The sequence below is a fragment of the Miscanthus floridulus genome, chromosome 10, assembly GCF_019320115.1.
Source record: "Miscanthus floridulus cultivar M001 chromosome 10, ASM1932011v1, whole genome shotgun sequence".
NCBI lineage: Eukaryota > Viridiplantae > Streptophyta > Magnoliopsida > Poales > Poaceae > Miscanthus > Miscanthus floridulus.
This window is the reverse complement of record NC_089589.1, coordinates 130,478,022-130,491,327: the sequence shown is the minus strand read 5'-3', so window position 1 is coordinate 130,491,327 and position 13,306 is coordinate 130,478,022. Positions and strand designations below refer to the sequence as shown.

Here is a 13,306-nt window from a genome sequence, read left to right as displayed (position 1 = left end):
AGAGTTTTGAAAAAAAGATGTGTCATTTGTCCGGACAAGTTTTTAAATAAAACAAAAAGTGAGAATTATTTTTGAATGACGGAAGCAATAATTAATACAGTTTCAAGGGCATCACTAGGAAGTTTTTGGTGCCATTATCCGATGACAGTGTGTAATACTCTGTGCCCAGAATTTGCTTATTTGACCCAGTTCCTCAAGTGCAACGGGCCTTCATACACATAGCACCTCTCTTGCACTTCAGTCCTCAATTTCTGTAAAAGGATTAACCCAAAGATGTTATTTTTCGAATGACAAGCCCTCACCCTAATAAATATATAAGGTGGTAATAAACCCACCAATTGTAACTGCTCATGTGCCACATGGGCCAACAACAGGCATCTAACAGGCTAAGGTGTTACATTCATCCCATGAAGGGCTGATGTCCTCGGCAGCTCACCACACACAGCAGATGCCTAGAACCACCCCTTGGTACACCCCCTCCCTGGTCACATGCCAAAAGAATTGATGCTCTGAATACTACCTATAACACCATATGTCCGAAATCTGCTTACAGCCTAGCTCCTCACGTGGAACGGGTCAGCATAGCACATCTCTTGCACTTTCGTCGTCACTTTATATAATAAAAAGGTTAACCCAGAGGTGCTACAATTGGAATGAAAAGGATTATAAGCTAGCCCTCACGCGCCCTCACGCTCCTAAGCTTCCAAGGTGGTACTAAACGCACCAACTATAACTCCTCATTTGGCAAATGGGACGCATGGGCCAACAACACAACTACATGTTTCTAACGGGCTGGTGTGTTACACAATGTTGACCATGTTTCCAATGAGCCATTATCAAAACTTTCTGGCACTTTTGTGGGATTTAACTTGGAAATCATTCTCAAATATGTGTTGTTTAGGTTATCAATGTGGATGTTGTCTTTAGGATCTCTTAAGGTTTTATGTCTTGTTGCAAGGTGGCTCCTTCCATGTAATGGGGGTCATTCCCTAATATCTGCTATTTTTTTCTTAATAGGTGAATATACAACTAGAGTTTCAACTTAAGATAAATGCATAGAAAATTACAATTACTAATAATAGGATATAAGATGCAGTCCATGACATCGTAGCTCATCATGGACTATAACCATTGCGGACACACAGTTTTGTGATACAAAAAGGAAGAAATAGTGAATATTGATGAAAAACATATAGATTACTTGGTCAAATTATCACACCTCGGTAGAGGTAACAGAGTATCTATATGGTTATTATGTATAAAGAATAAAAGAGAGACAAAGGGCACAAAGACAAGCAATTTGATTAGATATAGGTACTAAACATTTCCACAAACTTCTAAGACATATCTCAAAGATTCAAACCTGTATAGGTGGACACGTAATGGATTAGTGTGGATAATTTAGATGCATATTCATGAGTAACTTTAAATTCAACAACAAAGCTCGATAATTTGGATGCGTACTTATGGCTTTACTAGAAGTTGTATATTGTAACTAGTTTGTAAAACCATAGTTTTCTAAACCTACTATGTCAAAATAGACCTTGAATAGATAGAGTTAAGAGAATAATGTGCATTAAACTGCAAAATAAATGGTATATGTGTTCACTAACTTGACCAGGTGTTGGCGGCAACTGGTTGTTGAGCAAGGACCAAGCATCATCTTCGTTGAGTGGGCTGACATGATGTTGGTAGAAGGAGGCTCCGGTACGTAGAGCTAGGTCTTCTAATCTTGTAGTGATTAGCACCCAATTGCCCTGTTGATTTTTACTTGCATTTCTGACTAGAACACTAAGCACATTGCTCCATGCTACATTACTCCACACATCATCCAGGACCAGGAGAAACCTACCCATGGACAAGGTGTTGGTGAGCCTCTGAGAGAGGAGGGTCTTGTCTTGCACCCCACCATGGACTCCCCCAGCATGCTTAATTGCTGTCCTGAGAAGCTCAACCTCATCAAAGTGTTGGGTGATGCTTAGCCATATATTCACTTTGAAGTGTCCTCGGACGGTGGTCTCATTGAAGATCTTCTGGGCCAAGGTGGTTTTGCCCATGCCACCTGTGCCCACAATGGCCACCACTTTGATGTCGTGGTGTCCATTGATGGTTAGCATTGGAGCAAGCTCCCTTGTCTCCCTCTCAATTTTCTAACCAACAATACCTGACTCAACAAACTCAGATGTCATTTTCTCGCTAGTGGACATCCTCTGCTCTGGGTGGGAGCCTAGATTGATGATGAAGTTGAACTTGTGAGCCTCTTTGTATATGTTGTCCAGCCTCTGGTTGAGCTCCTTGATGCGGCTGCCTATCTTGTGTGCGAACATGGGATTCCGAGTACATTATCTACTATGTATGTTTTTTATTGAAGTAATGGACCTATGTATATTTGTACAAGTTATGGACCTGATGTGCAGGATTTGTAATAAACAGGGAGCAGACATGGGAGCACCATAATGGTATGCTGATCTCTGATGGATTATAATGGTGATTATGATGTGCTCTACTTTCTGACGCAGACGGGGCAAATGTCCAGAACGAGCCTTCCTTGTGAGTTGTGGATAACAGATGAACCAAGCATGGTGGCTTTGGTGGTCAAATCGACACTATTTGTCGGTCATTCTTTTTGTCTTAAATCGGTCGTTCTAACATTGTGAAGCAAAATCGTCTAAAAAAACTTGTGCAGCAAAATGACCAAAAAAAATAAAAGCCACCCTGTATTGCTCGACAGACCAATTCACAATTCCACTTGTAGACGAAGATATCCGTCAAGTAGCATGTACATAATCTTTGTGAAAAAGGAAAAAGTAGCATGTACATAATGATCTTGTTCTTCCCAGCCCATTCGTGTAAAGCAAACAGATACTTGGATGACAACTATACTGAGTGGATTTTTTGTATGAGTCCTTGTTAATACACAGCAGCTCATCTGAGTACAACAAGATGAGCCATATCAAGTCACCCACTATCAACTACTCCCTCCGTCCCAAAAAGACCGTTGTTTTAAAAATGAACCTGAACAAGCACCTGTCCAGATTCATTCCTAAAACAACGGTCTTTTTTCCGGAACAGAGGGAGTACAATCGCTGAAGATGAAGATTAATTGCTGCATGGCCATATCAGAAATAAATCACGTAGATATTCAGGTAACTAGTACTTATCACTTTGGCTCACAAGGCAGTGTGCAGTCGTACTACTTTATGCAGTACCGCTTAGTACGCACTTTATTTTTTTCAATTATCTTTATGCATGGTTCTTCAGTTATGGCCAAATAGTGTAACGGATTAACAACAGCCACAGTTAACGAGAGACTGCCCTCCTGGTGGCCCATCCAAACACGCCTGGTTGGACTACGTAGAAGTCAAAGTGTGTGAGCTGGGCCTTAAAGCATAGTCCTGTCCGCCCGAAGGAAAATCCAGATCAAGGCTGGATCCATTGAACCCGCTACTGGGCCCATGAGCAGATAGGGTGTATTGTTGTGTTGTAGGGCCCATAATCTGCTCGACGCTACCCAGGAACTCCGATGTTGGCGTAGGCGGCTGAATGAGCGCCTCCAACAACATAGGATCCACGCCCATGCCCCCTGTGGGCCCCGACTCATCTCTGGACAGGAGTTCCATCACAGGGAGGGGCTCGGCGCAAACCTCAAGCACGCCCTACGTGTGTATGTACACAAGGAATGGAATGGAATCCAACAAAACATGCCAGCTTAGAGCATCGCTAGTGTGTGCGTCGAAGCCGGTTCTATGCATTTAATGCATGTATAGGACCCGGTACGTCCCACTGTGGGGTGGTTTCGATGGAGGAGCATGTCCAAGATATAGAACCTGCCCCCTTTGCAATAAAAAAATATATCACTCTAACACATGACACAACTCCAACGGTTCCAACTGCCCTGAGCTGATGAGCATTCAGATTTCAACGGTCAAGTGAAATTCAGCGTCAAGTGAAATGTAGAGTCACTTGACCGTTGCCTTAAAAAAACAGTGTTCCTTGTTGCTTGCTACAGCACATCGCTTCTTCAAAAGGAGCCCCGTCAGCCTGCTTCCTTCCTCCCAACAACCCCCCCTGCCTCCTCGTTCCCAGCGGCCTCCTCCTTTGCTCCCATCAATTTTTCCCTGCCTCCTTGTTCCCAACAGCCTACACAAAAATAGAGAAGCAAAATAAAAACAACTCAATACTTCAAAAGGTGAAAGAAGAATGTCAAAGGGATAGCTCAAAATCCATTGGGGAAGAATTAATGCAGTTGTTACCAAGTTCAATGGGGTCTATGGTCGAATGAACTTTTGTAGTGACGAATCTGATGACATGCTGATGGACAAAGCACGTGCTGCATTCAAAAGAGAAAACAAGAAAAAGCCATTGACGCTTGAATATGTCGGAAAGATTCTGAGGAAGGAACCCAAATGGTATAGAAGTATACCCACTGTTCGCCTAAACGGCCGTTTAGCCCGTTTAAACACCGTGTAAACGCTACACGATGGTGCACCATTTTCGTTTAATCACCTGTTTACCCCGTTTAATTGGTCGTTTAGCCCGTTTAATGGGACGTTTTGCCCGAATAATGGCTAAACGGTAGGTGACCGACTATTTACCGTTTAGCGTTTAGTAAAACATTGAGTATACCTGGTATGGATTGTTCAGAGAAGAACAAAAGGATAAAAGTAGATGAATCTGGAGCATACACTTCATCTTCCAACCAAGACACAGACAAGGGGGAGACATTCAAAAAAGTATGCCCAGAGGGGCAGAAGAAAGCAAAAGTTAGTATGAGAGGAAAAGGAAAGGGAAAGGCCATACCACAACCTCCCCTTGGCTCACAGCCAGATGAAGACATGGTTTTGTTTCACGATGCTATGTTGAAGAGAGCAAGTGCACTAGAGAAAACAGCAGAAGCATCAAAGGAAAAGGTTAGAATGGAAAAGATAGGAAAGTACATGCAAATTTCGGATGAGAAAGCACATATTTTTACAAATTGTGGAAGCATTAGAAAATTGGTCCCCGTATTTTCAGTTAAGGAGAGATGCATTCGGTAAGGTTGGTCTTTCACCGCTGCAGAAATGCACGGCTGCCCTCCGAATGTTAGCATATGGATTACCAGCAGACCTTATGGATGAAGCATTTGGAATTGCTAAAACCACAGCTTTAGAGTGTGTAATCAAGTTTGTTCAAGGTATTAGACATATATATGGGGAGAAATATCTTAGAAGACCTAATGGTGATGATATCCAACGGTTACTTCAAGTTGGAGAGGCACGAGGGTTTTCAGGAATGTTGGGAAGTCTAGATTCCATGCATTGGCGATGGGGAAGAGATATTTAGTTGGATAGTTCCATGAACGTGGAGCCTCCTTCAACCATCAGATGGTCCTTCTATTTATTCCATTATATTATGAGTAATGGCAGCTCTCCGATCCACTGTTCCTGATTGTACTAGGCACGCCGTTGTAGGCCTGCCTGGTCAGTTGGTCATCAGTCATCACTTCATCACTTCATGATAGGTGCTTATCCCTATCCGCCCATGTCACCTACCAGCTACACAGTAGTACTAGAAATTGATTTATCCATCGGATAGCCGCAGACTTTTTGTTTGCCAGTCTTGTTCGTCGGCCTCATTACTCCAGTAGACAATGCAATCAGTAACAAATCACCGTCTGTACATGTCTTCGACAGGGCCGGTCCTGAGTATTTTTTTTTTACCTAGAACGAAACTAAAATTTTAAGCTTTTTTATATAAATATGATAATACTACTACTAGTACTACTCACTGCTAGCTAGTTATACACATATACGAAATGTTACTAATGTTACTAAAAAGCAGTTAATTGTATGCAAAAACAATATTTATATGAAATAATTTATATACATATTAAATTACCTTAAAAATTTCTTCTAACATTTTTTAATCATTGCCAGAAGCATACTTTGTTGATGACATGGTTATGTTAAAATTTAGAGAAATAATTATTAACTGTAGTTTCATAAAATAGGGTAACTGCAATTATTAATCAGTACGTACACGATTAGGGATCATAGGAGTCTAGGAATAGCCGAATAGGACAGAGCCTACCTGATTGCTGCTGCCTGCCTGAAGCCTGATGGTGATGGAATTGGAAGCCTGACAATGCAAGTGCGTCCGAGGTATATCAGTCCATGCATGTCTTAGTCGGTCAGTTTTTGCACCAGCCAATTCCAGTTGGATGGATGATGTGGATCGGCTGGGCACCAGCTGCCGGCCGCCGCAAGCTTGACTACTCCGCATCTGCAGGTCTCCATGCATGGTATTACATGACATCCACTAATTTTTTGTGTGGTTGTAACATGTTGGAAAATTAGCTAGGCTAGCTTGTGCGAGGAGCCCAAGAGGCGCAGTGTGTGAAGCGGCCGGAACTTGGCCGATCTCGCGGACTCCGCAGTGAGCGTCAACGGTGCTGTGGAGGCATGGCTAATGGCTGCCTTGGATTTTCTGCCCTTTGCCGTCATGAGGATGAGGGATGGGAGGTCTTGGTTGCCTTCTCTTGTCTGCATCTCGATCGATCCCTCTCTTCCTGTTTGGCACTAGCACATACCAGAAATTGATTCATCGCCGGAGACTTTCTCTATCAGTCTTCGTTCTTATTAGCTCATCCTTATGAGTCATCACGGTCCATGTCCTAATCAGTAGTGACTTTGGATACTGTTCCATCACCGGATAAGGCAAGCTTGAGTTTCCCGGCTAAAATATGTATCTTTTTTTATGAAAGGACACTCAAAAGAGTGCCTCACAATTCAGGCATCATAAGAAAAACAAAGTTCAGTATAAAAGATGGACTACAAGATATGAAACACCTCCTCTAAAAAAAATAATACTCCCTCCGGTCCATTTTATCTGGCGCAAGTTAGAATGACACGGTCTCCTAGATTACAATTTGACTATTTATTTGCTTTATATTATATTATTTATGCTTATAAACTTATAATCATTGGATAGTATACTTTCTTACCAAATCTAATCATATAAAGTTAGTATTATAATAGTAAAAAATTATTAGCCTAATTATTGGTCAAAGTTTTTAAAGTTTGAACCTTGATATGCGTGTGCGCCAGAGAAAATGGACCAGAGGGAGTAGTACATTAAAGACCAGATTAGTCGTCTTATTCCTTCGGTTGTCCATATCGCACCAAAGAGAATAAAGAAATGGGACACCTACAAACACCCTCGTCACATAAGGCTTCAAAAACCACAATAGCCATATCTTATCTTACTATTACTAATTACTGGCTGTAAAAGAACCTCCACGTTAAGAAAAATAGAAATTTTACAATTGTTGAAAAAAAATATGAATCGTCCATAGGGCAAGATCGGACAGTACTAAAATAGGAGGTAATAATGTGAAAGTACTCAGAAGTACCAAATTAGTGGCGACGGTACTACATTATGTGGGGCCAGTACCAAAATTAGTGGGCCAGTTTCCAATTTTTTCTTAATTTATTATTTTTCAGATAAGGGTAATTTAGCAATTTCTTGAGCAAAACCGGGATTTCCCTTCCCTTCTCTCTCAATCTCCGAATCGTCTCACGGCGGAACAGGCGTAGCTCACTGGCCACCACCTCCCCGAGCCGATGCCCGCGGATGCGTTCCCCACACCGCCGTTGCCAGCATGCGCATAGGGAGAAGGAAGGTACCCGGAAGCTTTTGGTCGGGCCGGCCATGGCGTTCGCCGTGCTCCTGCAGCGCTGCACGGCGGCACAGCAAGCAGTCGTTGGCCTCCTCCCCGATTCCGGTGCCAACAGCCGCGAACCCCCGGACACCTTCCCCACCTTGCTGCTCCCTGCTTCTAGCACGCACGCACACGGCTGCCAGGGCTCACATAGGAGCATGACAAAGACGACTTGCAATTGGAAAGAATAAAGATTTGGAGTCGGGCAAATTCGATTTTAAGAAAAAAAAACAGAAGCATTCCACCTCGTTTAAGAAAAAAAAAACAAATTCGTTTTACCAACAACAAAATGATATAAACATATTTTGTATTTACCGTGAAATCAAATTCGATTTACCAGAAAGCAGTATAAATTAAAATCGGCCTCCCAGAAGACGAATTTAACTGAAGTTGTTTTCTGGGTGGATGATTTCGAACTTCGTCCACAGCAGGTTATTTTATTATACAAAAATCCAACCAGCAGCATTCCACCTTTTGTGTCCCATCACTCGGAGCTTTGCTAATGCTACAACCATCGACTACGTCCTCCATCTTTTGGCACTTGTCTGGTGTCATCTCTTTTATGTTGTCCGTGCTGGGCAACTCTACTAGAAGCTTGTAGCGCAGCAAAACCAAGCGGCGTAGCTGCACATTTTCACAGATGTTGGCCGTCGAGCCGGAAGTCACTGCTTACAGGCACCCTATTTCAGGTCTCCTAAGCCGACAGAGAGGCCCAAGCTCTCGTAGACTGCACCACTCCCCATCCATCTGTGCTGGGAACACAGAGAGTGTTCTTAGATTTGTTAGCCCACCAAACTCGGTCGTAGGTACAGTAAACTTTGTTTTTCTTTTAAAAGATCCGGTTACCCGGCTTTGATTATAATAAGGAGTTAGCATACAACAGTTGGTTACGTGCGCGAGAAGCGCTCTCTACCACAGCCGAAGCTGTGGAGGCTTAGGTTTACAAAGGGTAATTACCCACTAGAGTCGGGCAACCAATAGAGATTTTAGAATAAAGTAAACTTTGTGCCATTTTACAAAGGGTAATTTGCTCATCAAAATTGTAAAAGAATCTACTATACTCTTCACAGGAACTAATTATAGCATCACATACTAACAATCATCAAAATCACCATGTAATTAGCTAGGAATTTAAATGGGTTCATAGACACCGATCTTTTGGAAGATGGATTAACCACAATTTGCTTGGATGCCTTCCTCAAAATCCAATTGGAAAGTGCTCTCTAAAATGGAGAAACAACTAGAATGAGAATCAAGCAATTTAACCATCAAAACAACAGTAAAGCAACAAAATGAAAGGAGTGGATGCTTGTTATTAACCTTAAAGGAAGAAGGTCATGCCCATGCTTCAAAATCTAAGAGCTTCACGGTGAAGAGAGGCCGCAACAATGGAGGGAGTGGGGAAAATGCGCGCCTCCTGAATGGGTGTGCTCGGGATGGGAGAGAGGAGGGAGGAGAGGACACCAGCTTTTTGTACTCAGTTTATCACTGTCGGAAGCCACAAACCGACAGTGATAGCACCACATCACACTGTCGGTTCTTGGCTAGAACCGGCAGTGGTATGTCACCGTCCACTCACTGCCGGTTCCAGCCACAAACCGGTAGTGATATGGACTTTCATTATCGGTTCTTGGCCACCCCAATCATTTTTTGATTTTGATGCCCATAACCGACATTGAAGTGGATTGTCGGTGTAACTCAAAAAAGAAATCTCTGGTGCTTCAGCTTACCTAGGGACTCTAAGAACCTATCTGACTCTGCATGATCCACCAACAATAATGCACGTAGGCTAGGAAATCTGCTCAAGGAAGAATCATTAGAGCTAGGCTCAAAACTCATCCTACCAGAGATAATCAAACTTCTTAACAACTTTTGGTTTTCTGGTATACTGCTCCGTTTGGGCAATATCACTGACTCTGACTCCAATTCAGATGATGACATAGAAAGTTGAAAGATGGCGTAATTTTGGTGACCAAACAAGGGAACTTAATTGACCGGCCCCAACTACTGATAATGCATCTTCTTTGGCCATGTATTGAGCAAAAAAGCGAACAACATCGTGCATCCTGCAGACTGATCCGTCTCTAACAAATTCATTAGGTTCTCTAAGATTCCTTGTGATCAGATCCCTGTAATTATGCATCCCGACGTCCTCCACTTGTTTCTGTCCTACGATACTTATGCTTAGGAAGCGTTATAGACTTTTATTCATCAACTATGGACATCGTCGGTAGCTGTTTCTGATTTTTTTTTATTGATATAGATGAACTAAGTGTTAACGTGATGGATGCGGACGATTGGTAGGCTATGCCTGCATGTGATATTTTAGATATTCTAATTCTATTAACCAACTGCGAATGTCGGTAGGTACGACCTTTTTTTCTCGTGAATAATAAGATTTTAGCCTATTTTTTTTATATATATTGGCAACGGTGGGTATTTTTCTAGAAAAATAGATCCAATGGTTATGGATGGTTAGAGTCTTTAGATTTGATGGCTAGATGTTTCTGATTAACGTGAGAATATTCTAGTATTTATCTTTTTTTTCCTAGTGTGTCTAGTAAGGATTAACGTGGAGCCTCTATTGAGGCCTCTAATTAGTAATAGTAAGATGAGATAAGATGGATTGGAGGATTGGATGGCTGAGCTACCCTTGGTGGCCAAATTGAAGCAGCTTTGTGGTGAATGATGAGAGCCGGATGAGGAGGAGGACAGGGGTTGTTTGTATAGTTCGTTTGTACGTAGTGTGCTAGCTAGCAGTCATCGTGTGTGTGAATTGTCAACCGGCGGGCTCAGATAGAGACTTGAAACACACGGAGGAATACGAACGAGGATGTGGGGCCAAGGATTTGTAGCTCCGCTTGTAACCAATCATAGGGGACACGTGGGCACATGGGCCCATATGTCATGCACCTGAGAACGCTGAAGCGAGACAAGTGGCGGACAAAGTTACTAGGACCGGACCGGAGATCGAACCGGCAAGGCCATCGGTTCACTGGTTCACTGGTCCAACCGTTTAGAACCGGTTGAACCATCGGTTCAATTGTTTTGAACCGGACGAATTGAACCGGCCACAAAAACTTTGAACCGGTATATATATATATATATATATATATATATATATATATATATATATATATATATATATATATATATATATATATATATATATATATATATATATATAGAACTACTATCCTATAGCTGGCTGCAGAATAACTTATTCTGTAGCCACTTTGAGTTACGATAATTACTATGTTAATTTACGAGATTTACAGTAACTCCTTACTAAGTGGTTTACTATAACGTTATGGTAAATATTCCCATGTGTTATAGTAACCCAACTATCGTAAATATGTATTGACATTATGGTAAATTAGTATATAAAATTATGGTAAATAAAGGTGGCTACAGAATAACTTATTTTGTAGCCGGCTGCTGAATAGCCTCTCCCTATATATATATATATATATATATATATATATATATATATATATATATATATATATATATATATATGCTATAATTAATAATTGACCGATGATAAACAACACAAATTTAATTGCACAACTCACAATAACTTAAGTTTCATCTTCATACATAGTTCATACTTCATACATCATAGAAATATCAAATCACAGCACTGTCATTGTCACGGCTCACACTCAGTGTTCATAGCATAGAGCAACAGCAACACAAGCTCGCAGGTTCTTTAGTACAGAATATCAAGTGCGTGATAACATACAGACACAACACATGGTAGATGGTACTCAATAAAAATTCAAGGGATCCCATTCATCTTCAGGTGCAGCATCACAACTTGGTCCACCAACATCAAATGAAATACCATCGTAATTAAATAGATCTTCCTCCCTTTCATGGTTCTGATTGTCCATAATCTCATCACTTTCTTCCATGGCATCAGCCTCAACAACATACAAGTCTAGCGCCAATTCTGAATTTTTTTTACCAATATAGATATGATGTTAAATAAGCAAAAATTTATATGTATGTTGAACTGATTTCACAATTGACAAGAGACATTACCATCACTGCATTGTAGACTCAGTGTGGACAGCTCACTGCGAAAGGCATTCAGCTCTTCAGAGTTAAGGCGAGGTGGATTGTCTTCTAAGATCCAAGCTTCATTTCCCTTTTCAATTTCTTCCAAACTTATTGGGTCATAATTTCTAGTACGGAATTTGGACCTAATGTTCAAATACTTCAAACAAGAAGACAATATATTATTTATCAAATAGTTCAAACAAGAAAACATGCTAACAGCTAGCTGTGCAAGTGAATGAAGGTTACAGAACAGGCTAGCAGCTAGCTATGAATGAATTTAAAGAACTAGAGAAGGCCAGAAGGGCTACCTTTGACGCAGTCTCAGGTTACAATGAACATACACAATATCATTTAGCCTTTGATGCTCTAATCTATTTCTTTTTTTGGAGTGCACATGCTCAAAGTAGCTCCAGCTCCTCTCACTTCCAGAAGCACTACAAGTATGGCTCAACACAAGCAGGGCAAGCTTCTGTAAATTTGGTGCATTGCAGCCATAAGTTTGCCACCACTCATCTATGTGATAAAAACAGAAGTTAGTGATGCTGAAATGAACTGGAAAAGTAAGAAACAGCAATCTAGAAGTAGTGAAGTTACCAGCAAGAATGCCCGAGCAATCTTTTATAGCAGTTGAACGCCCAAAATCACCTTCTTCATTCCTAAAAATCTTCATTTCTTTCGTCAAAGTACTTCTAAGGGCAATATCTTCGCCAGCATATCTCTCTATGACATCAAGAACTCCAGAAGTAGTGAAGTTGTACGTCTCTCTTAGTTCAATATTGTACTGGTTATTAGGATTGAACCAAAAGCCAGAAGCATGGAGATTCTTATCAAAGTGCTTATCACACCGTGCATCTATGTATTACAAGAAAGGCTTTGCTAACTCTTTCTTTCATTGAAATCTCTTCACAATTTCATCTGTTGCAGCATGGAATGCTGCTAATAGATAGCCCATTGCAGGTCTCTCATCGCTGTCCACTATTCTCAGCACCCGAACTAGTGGTTCTGATTATTGGCAAACAATAGCACAATTTTTTCAGAACTTTTGATGTAGCACAGCTTTGGTGAACTTTTTGGCTTGTGGTTCCTTATAATATGCACAGGTTGTCCACTCATTGGAGATAACCATTGCATGCAGACCAGCCTTGTGCTTATATATGCTTTGCAAAGCAATAAAATTAGTAGCAAAACGAGTTTGGGCTGGGCGGAGAATCTCATGACCTTTAGTGAACTTCCTCATTAGATACAATGGGAAGCAATGGTTATAGATATATTTTGTAATTCCTGATGCATGAGCTACAGTAGTCTTCACTATATCCTCCTTACCAAAGTCAGACAATATCAAACTCACACAATGGGCAGCACAAGTGGACAAATAAATGGATGGGAACTCATCTTCTAACCTTCTACCAGCAGCAACCATGTTTGAGGCATTATCAGTGACTAATTGAACCACATGTTCAAGCCCAACAAAATTTACTACATCTTTGAATAATCTAAACAAGAAATCTGCAGTTTTGGAGCTATCAGTGGCATCTGCGAATG

At 41.2% G+C, this 13,306-nt stretch overlaps 1 long non-coding RNA gene and 1 pseudogene across 5 annotated transcripts; both read right to left on the bottom strand.

Annotated features, from left to right (window-relative positions):
• Nucleotides 1-3,821: 3,821 nt before the first annotated feature.
• On the bottom strand, nucleotides 3,822-9,150 carry LOC136487231 (uncharacterized). Of its 5 annotated transcripts, none has more exons than XR_010767181.1 (5): nucleotides 9,020-9,150; nucleotides 6,070-8,922; nucleotides 4,424-5,699; nucleotides 4,254-4,330; nucleotides 3,822-4,140 (listed from the first exon to the last, which is right to left on the bottom strand). It is a non-coding gene; the product is annotated as an uncharacterized lncRNA (long non-coding RNA). The 5 variants fall into 5 exon arrangements; XR_010767182.1 differs by having other exon boundaries at nucleotides 4,801-5,699; XR_010767178.1 differs by having other exon boundaries at nucleotides 4,254-5,699.
• A 2,319-nt stretch (nucleotides 9,151-11,469) lies between these two features.
• On the bottom strand, nucleotides 11,470-13,001 carry LOC136489631 (uncharacterized; annotated as a pseudogene).
• Between the last annotated feature and the right edge of the window lie 305 nt (nucleotides 13,002-13,306).